Here is an 8,676-nt window from a genome sequence, read left to right as displayed (position 1 = left end):
TCTCATTACTGTCAGTGGAACACCAGGGGTTCCCAAATCCCAAACATATTTCCTTGTGTTTGGCTAAGAAAAGTAACTGGGAAGAGGATAAAGGTGAGGAAGTCTTTCAAATACTGCCTCACTTAATCATTTTATTGAGGGTGTTTCATAGGAATTGTTTGAAGAAATCCTCTGCTACTGATGTTTTAAAACAACTAACATACATTCCAATAAATCAATTCATTTTTAAAGACAACATTAATGTTACTTGTCCAGATGTAAACAACATTGAGGAAGGAGTTCACATTTCATCATTATTATTTTCAACAGATTTAGATATTTTTATGTTAGTTGTGCATCTGGTGATGCATTAGTTTAGTGATTAAATGAAAGGGAAATGTCGCTGAGTTACATTGTTTAGTGAAGTCGTTTAACCCAACATTTCAGGTTGGCATTTTGAACAGTAACTTTAAAGCTGGCATTTCACGAAAATATTTAAAAAATAAATGCCCTCTACATTATATACTTTTTGTAAAGGTTAAGTGCACAGTGTTTCACTTTTAAAGTGATTCTCGAATTGACAACAAAGTTACTCCCTTTTTTTCAAGATGTCAACCATAATACATGGTTCATTAAAAAATGAACCATAGTCTTTCTTACTCTTAATGCCTTTCTTTCAGTATTTTAAATAAAAAGCTATGCTTGACTCCCTCACCTGGAAAATTTATTTCCATTGACTTTTCTATGTAGCCATCAAGCATTGTAATTCACCTCTTTACACCCTATCTAAAATGATTTATTTTTCTTTAAAAAATTAAGGCAAAAAATTAAGTCAATGTTTGAGGTTTAGATATGCATGCTTCTAAATGTCCCCCTTGATTAAACACAAAAAAAATGAGTCACTGAAGAGTCTATAGTGCTATTCACTTACCATAGTATAAAAATCTGAATGCTAGTTAATTGCTTATAGTTCAGATGACATTAGAATTTATTATGAGTAATGGTTTTATTTACTTTGTATAGCACAATAAAATGGAATGCCATGTGAATAGTATACAGATTTACTATAAAGAATCAGTAGGCAAAAGGTATCTCAAATGACACAGAAAATTTAGACAGACACATAACATACACATACGCATCAGGTTAAATAAATGACTGTGAACTTTGGAGCTCAATCTTACTATGCAGATAATACATTGAGCACAGAATTTCTCAATAGTTCTGGCTTTGTGACAAATTTTGTCTCCTTTCAAGTTGTGGAAATGCATGCAACAATGCATTTGCTAAAGCAAAAACCACATCTCTTTTTTGGATGTGACACTGATGTGAATTGTGTGTGTATGTGTGTGAGAGAGAAATATTTCAATACAATTATCTGTTTTTCTCTTTTTGATCACTGATTGACCCAATTGTTTTAATTTGGATTTGTGCCACTGTGAAACAAGGGTAGAAAACAGGACTGATGATTTACACACAGTTTTTGTCATTACTTAAGAGATAAGTGTAAATTTTGCTTAGTGTAAAACTTCTAACATATAGATTCTTATCATCAAAAATATCAGTGCAAATTACATAACCTTAGTGTGAGCACAGCAAAGTAAGCAGGCTTCCATCAGTAGTTCTCTTGCCAATTTTTTATCCTTCCCAACTCCTGCCTTCTCTCCTCCAATCAAAATGGTTGATACTGCAAGCATTCTCCCATTTTCCCATGTCTGAAGTTTCTGAGTAATATAATCTCCTCTCTAAAATATTTTATATTTTAGGATGTCGACCGAAAATAAGTATGTATCATTTTTGGTGTTCTGAACAAAAAATCTGTTTAAAGTCAGCGTTCGGCCCAGTGTAGACAGTTATTCTACTACCTTTAAGCTTTTCTTATGCCCAGCCATGTCCTTCCTACTGAAAACTATAGCTTTCTCTCCAAACTCCAAGTGCAGGTTTAAGGCTGACTGATTGTATACTTTGTATTCTTTTAAATAAAACATTTGCCTGGTAACAAGCAACTCTGAAAAAGTAAGAATAGAAAGGACACTATGTTTAATTTTTACTAATGGTGGTACTCTATTTTTCCTTTATCATCATATACAAGAATGAGAAAGAAAATACTCTTGTCATTTTCACATATACTTTTAAACAAATTTTATGTCGTTTTTATTGAGGTAAAAGATACGTATAAAATTTGCCATTGTACGATTTTTAAGTGTACAGTTCAGTGGCAATAAATGTATTTATATTCTTTTTTCCCTTCATCTGCCCCTCCCTGCTTCCCTTCCAGGCTTCTGGAAAGCACCATTCTACTCTCTGTCTTCGTGGATTCCACTTTTTGATCTCCCACATATCAGTGAGAACATGGAATAGTTGTCTTTCTATGCTTGGCTTATTTCACTTAATATAATGGCCTCCAATTCCGTCTGTGTTTCTGCACACGGCAGGATTTCATTCTTTTAGGGCTGAATAATTATGTATCTCCATTATGTAGATACACCACATTTTCTTTATCCATTTATCCATTGATGGCCTCTTAGATTGACTCCATATTTTGGCTACTGTGAATAGTGTTGAAATAAATATGGGAGTGCACATATCTTTTCAATATATTAATTTCCTCTTCCAGATATATACCCAGTAGTGGAATGTTTTGAGGAACCTCCATACTGTTCTATATGGTGGGTATACTAATTTACATTCCTTGTAACCGTGTATATGAGTTCCCTTTTCTCCACATCCTTGCCAGGATCTGTTATTGTCTGTCTTTTTGATATAAACCATTGTAACTAGAGTGAGACAATATCTCATGTGGTTTTGATTTGCATTTTTCTGATTAGTGATTTTGAGCATTTTGAACCTCTAGCTAGCCTTCCCACAGTGCCATAATAATACCTTTGGGATCCCTTCCACGTATGCTTTTCAAATGGACAATATACACTGGAAATAACCTCTTAATTACACCACCCAAAGCAAGCTCCATGAAGAACTCTGGCTTTTTGTTTGACTGATTTTGAAGCAGTTCTGATAAACCTTTTTAAGCAAACAGCTGGAATTTTATGCTTTTTCCCTTTTCTGAAGTGACTGTCACAGCAAATCTCATCTCATTCTAGTGATTAAACTGAGATTTTATGCTTTATTTTTCCATTAAGAAAGCTTAAAAATCTTCACATTGTAAACTTAAGCTGAAATGTGAAATTTACTCATTTAGTTTACTTATTTTATCCATTTTGTAAACTCGTTGATAACAATAAGCAATACAATTAGATAAATATTTTATAAGGAATAAACTCCAGTGTGACTACTAAATAACATTAATCAGCCAACAATGTTTCTAACAAAAATATGTGCATATTTGAAATAAATGCACTTATGGAAAAAAAATGAGAATTTAAAAAGTATTTAGAGAAATACGTGAACTTCCTCAGAAAACCTGCTTCAGGTCACATCAGTCATGGAAACTTCTCTGTCCAAGGGTTGTAGCTCTTTGAATATAATGAAACGCAGAAAAGAAGATTTGGGGCAAGGCAAATTTTAGACTAATTTACGGATATCAAAAAAAAAAAAAAAACACATAGTCTTAAGTTAAGGAAATCACCAGATATTCACCAGATATTTTGAATTATTAGTTGCTGGTTAAACATCTGCATATGTATCCAAACTTTTGGTATCTACATCATTGTACAATAAAATAACAATGCTAAACTAAGAGATAGAAAAATCAGATTCCACCACCAATTGATTTAAACATGGTAATACTGGACTCACTTTCTTCTTATTATTATAAACCTTCAATATCTAAGCTTCTGTTAAATTCTTTATTTATATATTATTTACACAAATATAGCCAGATGAATGAACAGATGTTAAAAGTACATTTGATTTGGTGATGAGTTACTGATATTTGTGTGTAAATACTTATCAACATAGAATCATTTCTTATCACTTAGTATTCTTTGTACACAAAAGTGAACAAGAACCAGTACACCAATCAAGGACTCTGAAAAAATTACACTAGTCTTGAGTTCTAATTTTAGTTTTTTGTAGAATTGAAAATGATGATATCAAATGCATTAGTTAAATATTAAACCATAGTTAACAGAAAAGTTTCCTAGACTATCTCTATTATTATATTTCTTCATAAAGTGATTTTTTCCCAAATTGTCAGAGTAAAAAAAAATATGTGTAAAGTATATAATACTTGTCTCAGCGCTTATTATAATAAAGAAAATATTTAGTTTTCCTATTAGAGGATGATTTAAAAAATTATGGTGTTTTCATGTCATGGAATAATTTGTAGGGATTAATATAATGTTTCTGAATATTTAATAATGTGGGAAATGTTGACAATATACTATTAAGGAGATAAGGAATCCATAGTTCTTAGGGAGTGTGATACAAGTTATCTATGAGTGTGTATATAAGTGAATCCAATGGACTTTATGATATCACTGTGATTTCCTTACAGTATTCCTAAACTTTCTATCAATAGTGTTTCAGCTCAGAATATGCTAGGCATTAGGGAGTTAGGTTGGAGCAAAATGCAGAGTTATGGTTTGACAGATGGTGTCCCCTCCAAAGTTCATATTGAAACTTAATCCCCAATACAACACGATTAAGAGGTGTGGCCCTAGGGAGGTGATGAAGTCATGAGGGCTTTACCCTCATTAATGAGTTTAACACCCTTGTAAAAAATGGCTAGAAGTTGAAGAGAGCACTCTCTGGCCCTTCTGTCCCTTTTGTCACGTAAGAACATAGTGTTCCCCTACTCCTGAGGATGCAACGACAAAGTGTCATCTTCGAAGCAGAGAGCAGCCCTCACCAGAAAGTGCCAGACGAGACACTAATTCTGCTGGCACCTTGATCTTAGACTTCCCAGCCTTCAGAACTCAGAGAAATAAATTCATATTATTTGTAAATGACCAAGTATCAGATATTTTCTTATAGCAGTACAAACGGGCTAAGACACACACAAAAGCACTTAGTTACAAAAAGGAAAGAGGTGAAGGGAGAAATATGGAGCATTGGTTCTTAGGAAAGTATAACAAGGAGAAAACTATATCAGACTTTTATAACTTGTGAACAATTATTAAGGAACAATTTATTAAGGAAATCAGTGATGCTAAAGAAGAGTGAAATAAAAGTGGAAAATTCTGCAGTTAGTCAGTTTGGAGGCTTGGATAGTGTTTGTTACATATTATTCAAAGGGTGAGCCCTGAAAGCTGACCTGGACTCATGTGCATTGTGTAAAAATATAGGCTAATTTTCTTTAGCTGCAAACTACCCCAAAAGCAAATTTCTTGAAACATAATACTGTATTTTATTCATTGCCTCCTTGAAAGAATGTTATGTTATTTCAATTCATGGTCTTCATTTATTTTTTACTGACCATATGACAAAACTTTTTGTCCCTATATCATGATCGATAACTATATAAACTCAATTTTTCCCAGATTTTACTGGTTGTTTCTATGTTTTAAAAAGTGGCAGAAATCAAATAAGCAGACATGATCTAATCCTAGTCTATAGTTTTTCTATTTATCTGAATAAATTTATGGGACAAAAATGTAATGTTGTTACATGGATATATTGTGTAATGGTGAAGTCAGGGCTTTTAGTGTATCCATCACCTGAATAACACACAATGTACCCATTAAGTAACTTTTCATCATCCCCCTGGCCTACATTTAATATATTTAAAGCAAAGTTGATATGAGAAATGCATTTCAATATTTGTGATGACTAGCTTTAAAGGTTGCCAGATTCAGTGAGGTCACCATAGACAAGAACATACATATCATCAAAGTCAAGAACCTTACTAATTCTTCCATTTAGTGGTGACAGATTATAGAGAATGTGTTCGTGCTACCAAAAGTTAGATAACATTGAATTATGTTTAATGGCAAATTTATATAAAGACCCAGGTCAAGAGTTATTCAGGAGCTAACAACATTCTATTGAGATAGCTGTATTCAGAAAATCCATTCACATTATAACATGACAGCTTCCAATATAGAAAAATTGAGTAAACATACTTGCAGACTGTCAAACAAACCAAAACAAATACACTGTAATAGTCATATGCCATTAGGAAAACTTAGTCCTTGAATTCTGCTGCATAAAGAATAAACCATTCGTATTCCACTTCTTCTTATAAAATCAGTGAGTTTCCTACCTTCAGAATTAAAAATTGCAACACATTATTTCTTCGATTCCTAATTTCTACATTCCTGAATACATTATCTGTCCTAATGACAGTCATTACTCTTGTTTTTTGAATGAACTTTAAGCCTCTTGTGTTAATTTCATTTAGACTCAATTTTCTCCTGTCTGACCTGCTGTGTTGACTACTTTCACATTCCATTCAGATGGCTTCTTGTCTTTCAACATCTATAATTTTTTTTCTCCATCTTATTTTTTTTTTTTGGCATCATAATATACTTGGATATAGAATGAAGCATATGTGTAATTTGTTAATGAATAGAGATCTTGATTTCCTCTTACTTCATTCTGTAAAATACATTTATTGATTTACAGGCAGGAAACAGCTAAGTACAATAATTTTTATTTATCTATTATACCTTTACAAAGTACATTCATCCTTAAATATTATTAATATGATTGCTATATCTGACTCCACTTTTAATATTTGATGCTGACAGAATTTTTTTTTTTTTTTCCAGACAGGGTCTCACTCTGTCCCCAGGCTGGATTGCAGTGGCACAATCTTGGCTCACAGTAACCACCACCTCCTGGGCTCAAGCCATCCTCCTGCCTCAGTCCCCCAAGTAGGTGGCACTACATGCATGAGTCACCATGTCTGGATAATTTTGTATGTTTTGTAGAGATGAGGTTTCACCATGTTGCCCAGAATGGCCTCGAACTCCTGAGGTCAAGCGATCCACCTGCCTCCACCTCCCAAAGTGCTAGGATTACAGAGGTGAGCCACTGCGCCCAGGCGCTGGCAGCTGGACAAGCTGGTAAGAATGCCCATTAGGGTTCCTTTGGCGCTGGCTCACTAGTTGTACTCTCTAACTACTAAAACACCTAACTCAAGCCAGCCTGGACTTATTTGTGCCTGTTCTCCTCTCCCTAGGTTTCTCTTGTGTGGGTACTAAACTTTGCTGTGTATTTCTTTGATGTGCAATGTTATCAGACTAAACTTTCAGTTTATTAATTGGGAGGGGATCTAGCTCATCTCCATAGGTGACCACAAAAATAAAGATACAAGTATCTGTGTGATATCCCTATGTTTATCTCTCAATGATGTAGTAATAAAAAGGGAGGAAGTACTAGAATATGAAAAAATAGGAGTAGTTCCTCCAGCAAGGTCACACAAGAAGTACTATGAACCCAGATGAAACAAATCCCTCATTTTCCCGTTTTTCTATTATTTTAGCACATTAGATAGAAACTCGAAACGATGCTAACATAGATATGTTTGGTAGGAACCTTTAAAATGAACTAAAGGGAACCTGTAGAGAGACATTATTCTAATATAGGAAACAGGCCTACTTTCAAATTTATAACTGTAACTATACGGAAGAGCTACTCATTGTATCAACTACCCTCTGTGTTTCAGAAAGACGGCACCTAGCTAGGTTCAAATTAATCTAAAACCAAGCTACCAAAAGAGTACCAATAACTTATTGTCATCATCAAAATTACTGAGGCTTTCCACATGTATTCAGGAAGATTAATTTGTCATATACCTAAAGGCCTAAAACTGTTGAAATGTCAGATATGCAAACCAATATACAAACATACACATACATGCATATGTAGATCTCACTGTATATACTTTCATAAGAGATATTCATTAAACTGGGATCAATAGACCAATATCCTCTCACTTTACTATGATTAGACATATACATTTGTACAGTTAACATAAATTTTTAAAAAAATTTATTTCATTGTGGAAAAAACACAGTATGATAGCTCCCCTACTAATACATTGTAAGTGTATAAAACATAATGTGAACTATCCACACAATGTTGTTCAGAAGACCTCTGTAACTTCTTTATATTGTACAAATCATACTTTATACTGCTAATTAACAATTTCCCATTTCCCCCCTCAGCCCTGTCAACCACCATTCCTCTCCCTTGATTCCATACATTTAACTGTATTAATGGAATCGTGCAATATTTGTCCTTTGGTGACTAACCTCTTCCACTTCACATGATGTCCACCAGGTTCTTCATGTTGTCACATATTGCAGAATTTCTTTCTTTTTTAAGGCTGGATAATATTTCCTGTATATGTCACCATTCATCCATCAGTGGACATTTAGGTTGCTTTCACTTCTTAGCTATAGCAAATAGTGCTACAAATAAATATGAGAGTGCTAATATCTCTTGAATATTCTGATTTCAATTCTTTTGGATAAATACCCAGAAGCAGTGGAATTGTTGTATTATATAGTAGTTCCATTTTGAATTTTTTGAGAAGCCTCCATGCTGTTTTAAGTAGTGGCTGAACCATTCTCACCAGCTGTATGAATCACATACTGTAGTCTCACCAGCAGTATATTAGGTTTCCAATTTCTCCACATCCTCACAAACACTGGGCCTTTGTTGTTTTGATAATAGCTATCTTAACAGATGTGAGGTCATAGAAATGCCAAGGCCAATGTCATAAAGTTTTTATGCTATGTTTTCTTCTATAAGTTTTACAGTTTCAGATTTTAAGTCTTTATTTTGAAT

This window comes from Mandrillus leucophaeus, unplaced genomic scaffold (genome assembly GCF_000951045.1).
Source record: "Mandrillus leucophaeus isolate KB7577 unplaced genomic scaffold, Mleu.le_1.0 Scaffold176, whole genome shotgun sequence".
Taxonomy (NCBI): Eukaryota; Metazoa; Chordata; class Mammalia; order Primates; family Cercopithecidae; genus Mandrillus; species Mandrillus leucophaeus.
Note: the sequence above shows the minus strand (reverse complement) of the source record.